This window comes from Larimichthys crocea, chromosome III (genome assembly GCF_000972845.2).
Source record: "Larimichthys crocea isolate SSNF chromosome III, L_crocea_2.0, whole genome shotgun sequence".
In the NCBI taxonomy this organism is placed as follows: domain Eukaryota; kingdom Metazoa; phylum Chordata; class Actinopteri; family Sciaenidae; genus Larimichthys; species Larimichthys crocea.
This window is the reverse complement of record NC_040013.1, coordinates 48898827-48912652: the sequence shown is the minus strand read 5'-3', so window position 1 is coordinate 48912652 and position 13826 is coordinate 48898827. Positions and strand designations below refer to the sequence as shown.

The 13826-nt window shown below is 42.3% G+C and overlaps 1 protein-coding gene across 1 annotated transcript in view; it reads right to left on the bottom strand.

Annotated features, from left to right (window-relative positions):
* sema4c (sema domain, immunoglobulin domain (Ig), transmembrane domain (TM) and short cytoplasmic domain, (semaphorin) 4C) overlaps positions 1 to 9948 on the bottom strand; it is an 85449-nt gene extending 75501 nt beyond the window's left edge. Inside the window, exon 1 of the mRNA XM_019266036.2 lies at positions 9295 to 9948. The gene's annotated coding sequence lies outside the window, so the exon portion shown is untranslated. The remainder of the gene's footprint in view (positions 1 to 9294) is intronic.
* Between the last annotated feature and the right edge of the window lie 3878 nt (positions 9949 to 13826).

The following is a 13826-nucleotide window of genomic DNA, read 5'->3' as shown; positions in this document are numbered from 1 at the left end:
GCCCAGCTAATCTAGCAGTGCTGTTTTAATAAGGAGCAGACCCTGGGAAATGTCTCAATAAAGCTGCATTCATACTTTATGTAAGCGTAACAAACGTTTATATTTTATAACGTATACATTTTCATGCTCTTTAATCGAGCAAGCTACTGTGGGTTAACAGCTATCATCTCGCTCCCCAGAATTGGAAATGACAATTAAAAATGAGTGTTCGTGGCAAGAATGTTTGTTTGATATTGTATAGCCACAGCAGCTACATCTGCAGGCTAGATAGCTATGCCATAATATAACTCCTCCATAGACAACTATAAATCCAGTTTATCTGTGGAAGACTTCCACAGACTGACAGTGTTGGAGTTATATGTTGTGAAACATTACAGGCACCTAAACCTTACTCGAGTACGGTCTAGACCTGCTCTGTGTGAAAAGTGTCATGAGATAACTTTTGTTATGATATGCCGCTATATAAATAAAACTGAATTGAATTGAATTAAAAGTCGTACCATATAATAAATCCTCAACACAGCTCTAATAATGAAACATATTCAATTTAGTTTAAGCAGGCCATCCAAAAATAGGCTATCCTATTGCTGTCCATATCAGTATCAAATATCCAAATGTCAGTCTGTATTAAGTATTTACTGTGTTGTTCCTGCTGTCTGCCTGATATCACCACTTTCATCATCAACAGAAACAAACAGCAGGTTCAGGATATTTAGGCACAGCACTGTACAACCTTCTATTTACTTTTCATTCAATGAAAACAATGGATATGTCGCAAATCTTTCTTTGGAATAACAGTGACATATTACTTCGCCGGAGTACAGCCGGCAGCTGCTGTGAACACTGTATCACTTCCTGCTTCACTATAGATGAAGAAAAGCAGCGGTGAGTCACGGGCTCAGATAACACTGAAGCGAACGTTCATGACGGAAAGTCTGATTAGTCAGTCAGTTCATCTCACTTTCAGTTGTATTCTACACATGCCGGCTATTTCCTAAGACATCTTGAATGAATGAAAAGAAATGCATCCATGGTCTCTGTGGAGACACTGAAGTTCACACATTATCCGCCATCATCTTCACACTTGCCAAATGGGCCGGGTGCTACTGTTCCACACTGGTCTATAATTGATCATTTCAACAATACAAGGCTTGTATCGACTTTCCAGTAAGACTTGATAAGCCCAGGTTCAATTAGGAAATGCTGCAACGCTAAGTTAACTTTGAATTTCCAATTAGAGATGCTACACTGAGTAAACATCTATGTTTTCATTTAGGAGTCTAAACGACTAACTTTGATTTTCCTATTCTGCCGAGATTAGACAACATTAGACAAACACAACAGGTAATAAGCAAGGGTAGCTCTCCCGACAGCTCCTCTCACATACTAGCTCCACTGAGCAACCATGTAGGGGCCCTCCTGCTGCTGATAAGCCTGAACTGGGCCCCACTGTAGTGCCTACCCTGGAGAGAGGCCATTAGCCCGGCTGTAGCACCTTCCTGGATAAACTGCAGCTTACCAGCCTGTGAGCCGCAGGGTAACTTTTTATTGTCCTTTCAAAACTTTATGTGTGAATGTGGGGCAATAGCTTAGGAAGGGTGTGTGTGTGTGTGTGTGTGTGTGTGTGTGTACAATACGGTATGTGTGTACGTGTGTGCTCATGCTGCGCACTCCCGGCACTTCCTGCCCTCTAACGGCCAGTCCCACGGTAGGAAGGGCGAGCTCTATCGGACCAGAACAATGCCAAAAAAAGGCTGTCATAAAAACAAACTACTATGCTCTGGTTAACACGGGAAAGAGGAGGGTATGGGACCACTTTCCTCTACACACAACCCCCGCTGCCCACTACATCTGCATCATTACCACATGCACACACAATCTTAGATACTCAGCCTGTGAGTTTTTACTGTTTTACTGTTATCTTTTGCTAGTAGCTCATACACATTTGCATACACTATCCACATAACAATGCATGAAAACAGCAAGAAACAAGAGCTGAATATGCATGGGGATACACTCTATGCAAAGTGCACACACACACAGCACTGCGGCAACTGACAGTAAACAATAGGAACCTCCACATTCACACTGGGTCCAAACAGCTTTGACGTGTCACCAAAACCAGAATAACAAAAAAGAGAACAACTCCAGCAGTCCTCTGTACACAGAACACAGTGCGGACAACTGAGCCAGAAAAACATCTGCTGAGTTAGAACACACAAAACAACAAGCAGACGACGAACAGGCGCGTCGGGGGGCCTCGGAAAACAAACTTAATACCTTACATGGTGCCCCCGAAACACAGTTGGCTTGCTGACAAGGTTTTTGGCCGTTCATGTTACTATCTCTCTATCCCCAATCCAGCTTTATAATTTCAACCACAGCCAAGTATGGGCAGACCCAGGAAATGGGATGAATCAAGAAAGATGAGGCCAGCTGCTATTTGAAAAAGAAATTACTGGATAAGTATCAAATATGATGAAGATTTCTCTCTCTGAGTATGTCTTTGACTCAGTTAGGAGATTAAAAAACACATTACATGGCAAAGATGCTGTAAATGTATGGATATTCATGTAGATACCATCACATGAAACTGAAATGACTTAGCAGCAAGAAAGGATGTTACGGCAGTGGCAACTCATTAAAGGAATACTTCAGCATTCTGGGAAATATGCTTTCCACTTTTGTCCTTTTGGAAGATAGATGAGAAAATGACTGACTGGACGCTGGTTAGTTTAGCTTAGCTTAGCTGTGTAGACTGTCAGAAAACAATGGAGAAGAGCTACTGCGCCTGATTTTGTCAAAATGCAACAAAAGCCATCTACCAGCACCTTCAAAGCTCTCTAATTAATCCTATATTTGACTTCAGCATTCACTGCAGCCTTATATTTAACAGAATCCATCTACGCATCGAACGCTTGGCAAGAAAGGAAATGAGCATATTTCCCAAAATGTCAAACAATTCTTTTTATTCCATACATAAGTGTAAAAAGTTTGAGTTGCAGTTTTAAAGTTGTTGACTCGCTGGACTATTTCTTCCTCCTGGAGTCGTGCTTTCACTGAGAGCTTGTCACGTCAACCAGCAAAGACAGGAAATGGCTTTATGCTGAGATAAGCGCAACTTTCATCAATCCAGATTCATAACTCCTTAATGATTCCTGTAATTAACTATAATATTGTAAACAGAGAGACACACACTAGCACTTTCACTGTCACACCCGCTGTATGGTACTGAAATACTGCCTTGTCAACACTTCTTATGCAATTGTTTTTACTGAACCCTGCTCAATCACAAGTGAGCAAAAAATCCATTTCACCTCTCCAACTCTACGTGTTCTGCTTTCCATAAAAACTTGGAATGAAACCCAGTTATTGATAGATCAGATGCATACACAGAAAGCAACACAGATAGAGTGATAATGAGAGAGAGAGAGGGGGAGGGAGAGTGCGGAGCTAGTGGGCAGCAGATGGCCAATAGTGGTCAGCTGCTACCAAACAAGCAGGTCAGGGCTCTCCTCCACTTCTATTCTACCACTGATAAATAATGCAGACGACCCAGGCCATGCGCAGCACCTCCACCGAGCTCCTTCTAACGGCCCTGAGCAAGTCACATAAGGGCAGACAGAGACTTTGTTGTGGGTATAAGAAAAGCACCCTTGTGGCGGGGGTCTATGGATTACTCTCCATCTGTTCCTTCATTTGTTTCAGACAGTGATTAGATTTGGGTGATGCCTCTCGCCACTGCATTCTGACATTTTTAAAATGACATTGATCAGCCTGACAGCGGAGGAAATTACAGGTCAGAATAAAAAGCTGCGATAAACAAAACGTCGACATTGCAAGAATGAAAAGATCTGGTGCATCCAGCTATACTTGCTTTACAGATTCGCCTCCAGGGACGTCACTATGCACCATATTGAATTTTCCACCAGTCGGACTTTTCTGGAAACACTTTTCCTCCCTCAGGGCTTATTCATTTATTGATTGCCCCAAAGGGGTGGGGTGGGGCATCATTCATTGAGAGTGACAAATATTTATTACTGCTTTGTGTTCTATATTCTGAGAGTATTGCATTTTTTGGCATTGATGTTAATTTTGACAGCACTGCCAATAAGACTTCATTTGATATAACTCAATTGATTTGAGACAAAGACATCCAGAGTACTGCGACTACTGCAAGAGTCACCAAACGGAGTATAACACTTCCCTCTGTACGAGGAAGTTTTCATTCACTATAGGCTGAATACGCACTTGTCTGTTCAATTAAAGTTGAGCCATTTAAGTGGTAAGTGCTTACACTTTGGCAATGCAAAAATGACCTCATTATGCAACTCGAATCAAGCCCTGAAACGAGTGGGAAAGAGGGAAGGAGGGAAAAAGTAAATGTGCGTGAGTGGGTGACAGACAGAGGGTGATAGAGAGAGAGAGAGAGAGAGAGAGAAAGAGAGAGAGCTCAAAGGGAAGGGCTAAGCTGCAGAAGAGCAAAAGCTTCTCGTCTCGGAACAACTGCAATCACAGCCACTGCCAAAACCCTGTGGATCCATCTTCAGTGCCTGATGGAAAGTTCTCAACAGACCTTAAAGCCACTGAGACAAGGCTGGAGGTTGCGCAGTGTGTGTGTGTGTGTGTGTGCACGCTTCGGCTCATGCACACTTTATGTTCTGTATTAATAGCGCCTTTTGTCGCATTGTTAACATCGCTGAATTATAGCTACATGACATTTAGGACATTCCAAACACTTCTGTAAACAAATGAGCCAAGAAAAGCCAAGAAGAGCTCAACGCGCTGCAAATAAAGAAAGAAATGAGCAAAGTGAAGAATCGTCAACACATTGATGATGGCATTTAGAAAATGTTGTGCATAAATATGACACGTACGAACGCAGATTTCACAACACATATGCAGCGCAAAGAAACACCCTGCGAACACAGATAATGCTGCAAGTCATGAGGTGTGTCTCTTTTGTGTATGCATAAACGCCGTCTTGAGACACCGACTATATTGTGTTGTTTTTAATGTAAGACGTAGTATGGAACTGAGACACAGATACCTCACCAACAGGTTTCTTGGGGGGGGGGGGGACTAAAAACAAGAACAATGTGCTAATTATCAGCAAACATTAAATGTTGCTTGTTTTCCAACATCACTGACAATCAGTCACTTCAGCCGGAGCTTGTTTTCCAACATCACTGACAATCAGTCACTTCAGCCGGAGCGGGCATGTTCACCAGTGTCTCTTCTAATGTGTTAACTAGCTTCCTTTGTGTGTTTGACTTGCAGCGTTGCATTATCTATTTGCACCACAAATTAATATTACTTTAGTGCGCAGAAGAAGCAGATTGGGTGTTGTTCTGCTTGTAGAAGTAAAACTTTTCCACCATGGCAGATGGTGGCGAGGGAGAAAGGTCAACGCAACAACCAAAAAAAGCCTCCCGACACATTTATCCTCTCCAGGAGAGGCAAAGAGAAATGAGGGCACATCACTAGATGTTAGGGAGGAAGGACCAGAAGCAATATCCTAGTTAGAGGAACAATGCTGTTCATGCTTTTTGGTGTTAATTTTAACTAAACAACAGAAATGAGACGTCTTATCATCTTTGATTATAACAATGATATGCTAATGTTTAAAAATCCTTAATGTGATTCAGTGAGGCAGATTCCGTTCCTGTGTCACTGCGTCATTTTAAGTCCACAGATGTGTCTCTCGACACACACACACACACACACACACACATGCACACACAAGTGTCTATACCTAATAGGGTCCTTGATCATGTACTGGCAATAATAATGCAGGCATATGTGCACTGGAAGCATGAAAAATAAGGTTTGTATCACTTTGACCCTACACCCTGCCAAAGCCCATTTACCATAATGGTCTTGTAAACAAGCCCCTTCCCTTCCTTCTTCTCTAAACATCAGCCTGTCCAGCACAACCCCGCCTCCCGCTGTTCCCCTCCAGCACAAATGCACACACACACACACACACACACACACACACACACACAACCCATCTGCTTCTGCTCTCCAGACCTTGCATCTGGCCTGCCATGAACCATATCTCTGTTCAACACTCTTTTACACACACACACACACACACACACACACACACACATATACAACCCATCTGCTTCTGCTCTCCAGACCTTGCATCTGGCCTGCCATGAACCATATCTCTGTTCAACACTCTTTTACACACACACACAGACACACACACACACACACACACACACCGTGAAGCATCAAAAAAAAGAAAAAGAAAAAAGAGTTAGGGCGATTCTGTTCATGCAGCATCAGAACACAGAGGGCATGGCCAGAGATGTGAACTCCCTCCAACCCAGCAGGAAACACAGACCAGTTTGGAATAGCCGAAAAAAACAAAAAGCAAATCTGCTTCTGAGCGAGAGTTTTGAAAGAAAAGAAAAGCAGATAAGAGCGAGAGAAATTAAATCATTGGCGGAATGAAAAAAAAAAAACCCTCATGTGGGAAGCTGGCACATCAACTGTTGCTTAGGAGAAGGTGTGGGAAAAAAAAAAATCATCTACCACCATTGAAAATACATTATCATCGGTGAATTCAGATCCATACGCTCTCAGAGCACCACAGAATGAACAGCAAGAAGAAAGATGTATGTGCTCCTGCATGCAAAGCTTTACGAGTTCCATCATCAAAAATCAAATCCCGTTATCACAGGAGGTTACCGTGCATTCAGCTGCTCGCCATGTGGGGCCACAGTGTGTGTTGCACTGACGTGATGCACCTGACACAGAGTTAACAACACACACACACACACAAACAGCAGACAGGAGACATCTGGCGCAGTGACGATATAACCGCTATGATGCAATGTTGGCCCGTTGGTGTCAAAACACACAGTTTATGTCACACATGGGCAAACTCACAGACTGATATATACAGCTGGAGTGACTGCTTGATTAACTGACTGATGAGAAAATTAACAAGCAACTATTTTGAGAACCGATTCATCACTTGATTTGCTTCTCAAACAGCTTTTATAACTGTTTCTTTGGGAGTGTTTTTGTAAAATTTTGCAGATTTTCTTCGTTTTATGTGATGATAAATTTAACAGCTTTGGCTTTAAGACGAAAAAAACATCTGAAGACGTCACCCTGGGCTCTTGGAAACTTTGACGGGCATCCTGCTTTATTTACTGCCACTTTATTGACAAAATAATCAATCGATTGATGGAGAAAATAACAGGCAGATGTTACTGGCAGCTCCATCGTTAAGTGGACGGCAGCTGGGACACATGTACAACACACCACCCGGAGGGGACCACATAAATACACACACATGTGCACACACGACACAACTGTAAAAGCATGCTGGTTGCATATATGTATGATGCATGTGGTTCTTTGTCTGCATAAATGTGTGCTGTTGAATTGCGCGTGTGTGTGTGTGAGTAGCATGAGGAGTGTGTGAGGGAAGATGTGAAGGAGGATGGCGGTCAGGATGTGGAGTCTATTGTCTGTCCGACAATGTAGAGATCGAGTCGGCAGGAGTCCTGTGGCTCTCTCAATGGAGGCATTAACATCTGGGGCCAGAGGGCTGCAGTGTGTGTGTGTGTGTGTGTGTCTTTGTTGCAACTGCCCTGAATAAAACTGTATTCTCAAGGCTTTTTCTTTCAGGGATGTCAGGAAGGAAAAGCTGCAACAGCCAAACTGGTTTTCAATCACATCTCCTTGTAACCTGCTTCAGTCTCTTATAATCGACTCTGTGTATTTATATCAAGGATTATTCCTGTCCTTAAAGGTCTGCGAGGTTGATTTCACAAATTAAAATGTGAGTAAAGTGAATTTTTGGTGGGATTATCCTCCGCTACATCGCTACACTGCAAATGTCAACTTGCAGCTCAAAGCTAACTCTGAATCCTACCAGTATATTACTTTCATTAATCTTTGCAAATGACACGGTGCCAAGCACGAACACGCACACATATTCCGACAAGCCTTATGAAAAAGAAATCTTACGACAAACTTTAGGAGAAAATTGCACAAATATTAAAGCAGAAAGTTCAAGCACAATACGGGCCATAAAAAGTCGTGATGTCTACCTCCCCCGTCCCACATGGCAATAACATGACTCCACTAACTCACCCCACAAACCTTACTGTCTTTATTACTGTCTGTTAGTTAACAGGCAGTGGCACCATCCAGCTTGTAAAAAAAGAAAAAAAAACAAAAAAACAGGCAGACCCCCCTCCACACACACTCCTTCTCCTCCTAAACCACCACCTTTTTACACAAATCCTTACTCACTGTCCAGTGTGGATGCCTGCCCCCTTAGTAATTACAATAATCACTCAACTGAAGCTAATACTTACTTCATTAAGGGGGAAAAAATCAGAAGGGGAATAAGGGGGGAAAGCACTCCAAAGTAATATCTCAAGTCAGTGGATTATTGTCGCCATGAGAGCTTAATTTTTGAGTGCCAGCTGAGCAAGCGGGAAAGAGACGCAGCATTTCAATAGACTCTTTTATAGCATTGGAAGAGGATGAGGGCTGTCATATATGGCACCTAGAACTACTGTGAAGATGGGCTATTTAAATCTATATATATGTTTCTAGCAGGACGCTGGGGTGCAGTACACTTTGTGTGTGTGTGTTTTTTTTGCCATAACATCTCTGAGAAACTATAAAACTCTGTGTGCAGGCAGCCGGCACAAGTCACAAAGTAAGTTAGGAATATTACTGGAACATTGTGTTGAAGTCATTGAGGGTACAAAACACTAATAAGCAAAAATAAAGGTTCCATAAAGTTCATTAGGAGGCAGCACAGACACTCCAGACAAACAACAGAATGTGACCTGATTTTCCCTGAAGTGCTGCATAATAAATAATATCAGAGCACAAACGGTACACATGATAACCATGGTATAACACACATAATATATAACTGGACTGTTATTGTGCAGCAGTACACACTCTGATATAGAGACTACAGTGAAAGCCCGGAGTTGATTCCCTTCCAACTGCTCCTGACCGCAGTGCGCTGTGTTTACACTGCGCGAAATGGAGATAAAGTTGCATCACATTGTGCCCCAAAATGACAACACGCAACACCTCAGTGATCTGTGCAGACAACGCTTTGAACCTGAAGGCGTCCTATTTCCAAGAAGAAGAAAAAAAGGGGGGCTTCATGGCAACAGTTGGAGATCCGGAGACTCCGGATCAGGATGTTTTCTGCCTCTGCTTCCTTCGTCTACTTTTAATCCAGCCGCCTCACAGCACTGCGACCACCATTACGACAAAAAGGGGCTCCAAACTTACCTTATTATCACGGTGCTCCCGCTGCTGATGATTCCAGTCAACGCGTCCTGCGCTTTCCTCTCCGTCTTTCTCTGACGACAGATCCAGTATCCGTTTCTCCTTCTCCCTCCTCTCTCTCTCTCTCTCCGTTATCTCGGATTTGTTTTTGAATCGGAGTTATAAATTATTCCACATCCTCATCAGTTACAGATGTAATGGACCACGGTTTCTCTCTTCTCTTATGTCCTCTATTTTCTCTCTTTAATGTTTGGACTATAAGGCAAATCAAGCCATATGATCCTATCATGCAGTTTCTGCACAGAGAAACTGGCTCTCCGCGCAACTCCCTCCCAAGGCTTTGTAACACGAAACCAGAGGAGGAGGAGAGGGAGGAGGAGGAGGAGAAAAGAGGAGGAAAAAAAAGGAAAGAAAGAAACCAAAGCGTGAATTTAATCCGCTATCTGGGACGAGCTAGATGAATCTATCCGCCTCTCTGCGCAGAACTTTCAGCGGTCCGCACCAAACAGACATATCGGAGTGGTCGTGGCGCTGCGTCTCTGTGCCAGTCTCCACTGGAAATGATGTTTGTGTGTGTGTGTGTGTGCGTGTGTGTGTGTGTGTGAGAGAGAGAGAGACAGAGAGCGAGGGGTGCGTGGCGCTGCAGCGTGTGTGCGCCCCCAGCTTACTTCTGCAGTACGCATCACAGCAGGGACTTGGGAGGATTTCAAAAAAGGCACACTAACAGGTCTCCGCCCATTAGCCTCTCCGAACAAGGGCCCCGACACAGACGAGGGGCCCCCCAGCAGCCATTACACTGCTTGATTAAGACATTTTCATTGTGAGGAAAGGGAAGGTCTGTTTTGCTTCCCAACCTGAGGTCTGACCTGAAACACTCCGAGGTCCCTTTAACCGGGGTCGAGGAGCAGGGTGGCCTTGTTGTTAAAAGAGACCATTGTTAGACTCTCCATCATTTCCTGCCCCAGCAGCAGAGCCAGTGAGCAAGGCACATGCTCCAAGCCTTCTCTGTGTCTCAGCCTGGCTTTTGTTCAGTGGCAGAGAAAATGCTTTGCAAGAAATCAATACAGCATTAATACAGTGATATTATTATTATTGTCGCCTTCACAGTTGTTTGCACTGAGCTGAGGGAAAATAATCTGTTGTTTCTGAGTCATCTCTTTCCACACGGAGCCTTTAACTGTAAATGTAACTTTTATAGTTTCCGGTATCTTCTATTCATTTTGTCTTTGTCTCTTGAAGAGATCAATAATGTGATTTTTATAAACGGATGGTTTGTGGTCTGAAGCATCTTCTCCCCGTGACAGCACTGTGATCATAACGTGAATCGCTGTTAATCTGCTGATGTTACTGTTCACATTCTGCCCTGAAGATGCCAAACATATGAAAAAAAATCCCCCCCCCCTCCCTTTGTTTTGATTATTGTTACTTCACTCCACAGAGTCTGACACCAGAAGGCTGTTCTCACTTTCATCCACCGGCAGACCAAAAATCTGTTTAAGACTTGAAGTATCTTCAGGAAGACACATCTTAAGCTTTTTAACCAAACAATTGCCTTGGAGGGTCTATCTATAACCATAACTATTTTTTTTCACTTGAACACATTTTACTAGTTTTGGTCTGTACAAACAGCTAAATACTGCTCACCATCTCTTTAAGGGATATTCCAGAGATTCAGTATTGCACTTTGATTGAGTTGGGGGACTTACAAGATACACATCTAGTCTAAATCTGAGCAGCAGAGGCTGGAATATAATTACTTTTAGTCCCTAATATGCATCACGTTCCAAAAACACTAAACCCTACATTTCTCTTAATGTAACCATTCATTCATTGGGCTTCCTAAATCCCTTCTAACAAATAGACTCGTTTTAGATTCTCCCTGCAGAGACAGAAGACATCAGACAGCTGCACTTCTTGTAACTTGTAAACTGAACTTTATGTATAAAATCGTTTTCGAATTGTACGGAATTGTAAAACACAAACGCTCCAGTAACAATTCAGGAATGCATGAAATTATTTAGGAGACAGGAAACCACTCATTTTAGGTTGACTTAGACTACAAAATAAATATATAAATAATTTTAAACTGATGGAATATAAAATATATGAGTTACAATGACTGAACAACAGCATCGTGCAGCCTCCTAAATATTCAATTTTTAGATTAATAATCCTGAGGACAAAAACACAACACATGGGATTATGTTCCAAAGATTAAATGCACAGATTATGTTTAAAGATTTTAGATATTAGATTGATAATCTCTGTGGATTAGCACAGAAAATATTACAAATTATTTTGGCCTCCGTATATTGATGCAGCTGCAGACACCATGGGGCTTTTTAACCCGAGCACAAATCAATAAACCAAGACTGACACAGGCCTAACCCCCCCTTATCTTCGACTGTTTCTTCTACTGCAGGATTACACGCAGCACTTTAACTTTTGTTCACTGCCGTCTGTGAGCATGTGTCTAGCACCTCTCTGCCAAGCCTGAACCGTCTGCATCTAAATATACATGCTGCCTAATGGAAATGCTGTGAAGATAGTTGCCTAAATCCTCACACAGACAGATTAACAAACAAACAAGGCTGAGTCATAATGCTCATAATCTCACACACATCAGGGTGAAGATGCTCTGGCACAGATTTATTTGATTTGAAAGTTAATGAGTTTGGATTTAGGACACTAATTTGGAGTTGGACTCTCATTCCGCAGTGGGTTAAAAACAGCTCAGTGATGAAAAGTAGAAGTAGCACGGCCTCGGGCCACATCTAGAGACACTGTTGCAATGTAGGTTTCAAGCTAGAGAGCTGAGCTCAGTGTGATGAATGTGATCTTCTAGGAATTGAAATAAAAAGAAAGCATTTTAAAACAAGAAATTAGTAGACCATGACCTTCCCTCTATGTTTTCATTGTCTGTCTCAGTCAATAACACTTTAAAATCAAGGATTATGATGAACTTTAATTTGCAGAGATTATTTGCACCCAAGGTTGGATAAAATAGACTTCAGATGTATTTTGTGAAGAAGCAGTCATGTGTGAAGTTCCTGACCTCGAGTTCAATTTGTTATTGATGTTCTGTGCTGCAGATTCAGCAGTTGGTGGGAAATAAAAAAAGGGTTTCAGTATTCCAAAACAACTTTATATGTGTTTTTTTTACTCATTCTCTTATTCAATTTCCTATATGCTGAGCCAGTTTCATGGCCCCTAGGCCTGTGAAAGCCATTCAGATCTTACTTAAGAAATCCATGGTGCTGATCAGACAATATTGTAGTCTTTCTGCTTTGCTTGAAATCTTTAAAAATGTCCTAGAAGCAACTCCAGCTTCTGTTTCATGATCATATCGCTATTATATTCCTTTTTTGGATTGATGGGGCTGTTTGAACTGTCCATCACAAGAGCACATTCAAAGACTGGGCTCGCTTTCTTTTTTCTAAACTTTAAAAATGTATCACGTTTCATGCTAAACTGCACTGGAATTTAATTCATACCTCCAGTCCAATGGGAGCTTTTTTTGCCCCCCCTTTTTTTGAAAGTTTTTTTTGTTGGAACACCTGCAGTGGGCGTGAAGGAGCACTCAATTTGCCAGCGTTTCTGTTTATCAGTCAATGTACAGCCGTCAACAGGCTCAAAGTGAAAACTTTCCCACATACAGCACTGCCATTGCTTTGAGCGTAATGGCCTTGCGAGTGTGAAAGTATAAATTATAGGCTAATGGCTGACAGAGCGGCGAAGAAAGATAGCGGCTGATAGCGACTCAGCAGCTCGGAGCTCTCGCTTACTCACAGCATCTGATAAACAATAACAAGGATACGCAAGTAATTACAGCATTCCAGCAGCATGTGTTTTTTTTTTCTTTTTCAGAAATTAATATGAGAAGATAAAAAGATGGAGATGCTTTTCACTTTAGAGGAGATTCAATAGATCATCCTAAGATTATAAGGTCTTTCAATAAACCGCAGGTTTCTCGCTTCGCTTTCACACTGCAAACGGGGCTGAACCAGCGTCTGCTTGGTGCTTGAAAAGACCCATTCACACCAACCCAAACACACCAGAGTTCGATTGAACCCAAAGCAGGTTAGGTACGAGATCACATGGTCCTTTGGAGTCTGCTAGGAGTCTCCTGAACATTTACTCTTTCTATCTTGTATGGATTAGTCAGCTGGGCCATAGCCTCTCAATAGCAGACAAGAAGAGGCTGGACGGACTGACGAGGAAGGTCAGCTTTGTTCTCGGATACTCTTTAGATTCTAAAGAGAGCGAGAGAGATGATCGACAAGCTCTTGATCATCGGAAACAACAACTCCCATCCCCTAAATAAAACCCTGAATACTCTGGGCAGCTGCCTCAGATCTATTGTCCTTACTCCTGTTTCAAACAACTATTGGACTTTAAGTCAATCCCATTGCCAAGTGTATTCTTTGCACTACTGTCGTGCTGTATCAGACACACCAATTTAATCCACTCAAGTGCAATTGCTGTATTTAACTTTTTATTGCAACTTCAATGTCTCCCCACTTTATGTATTCATT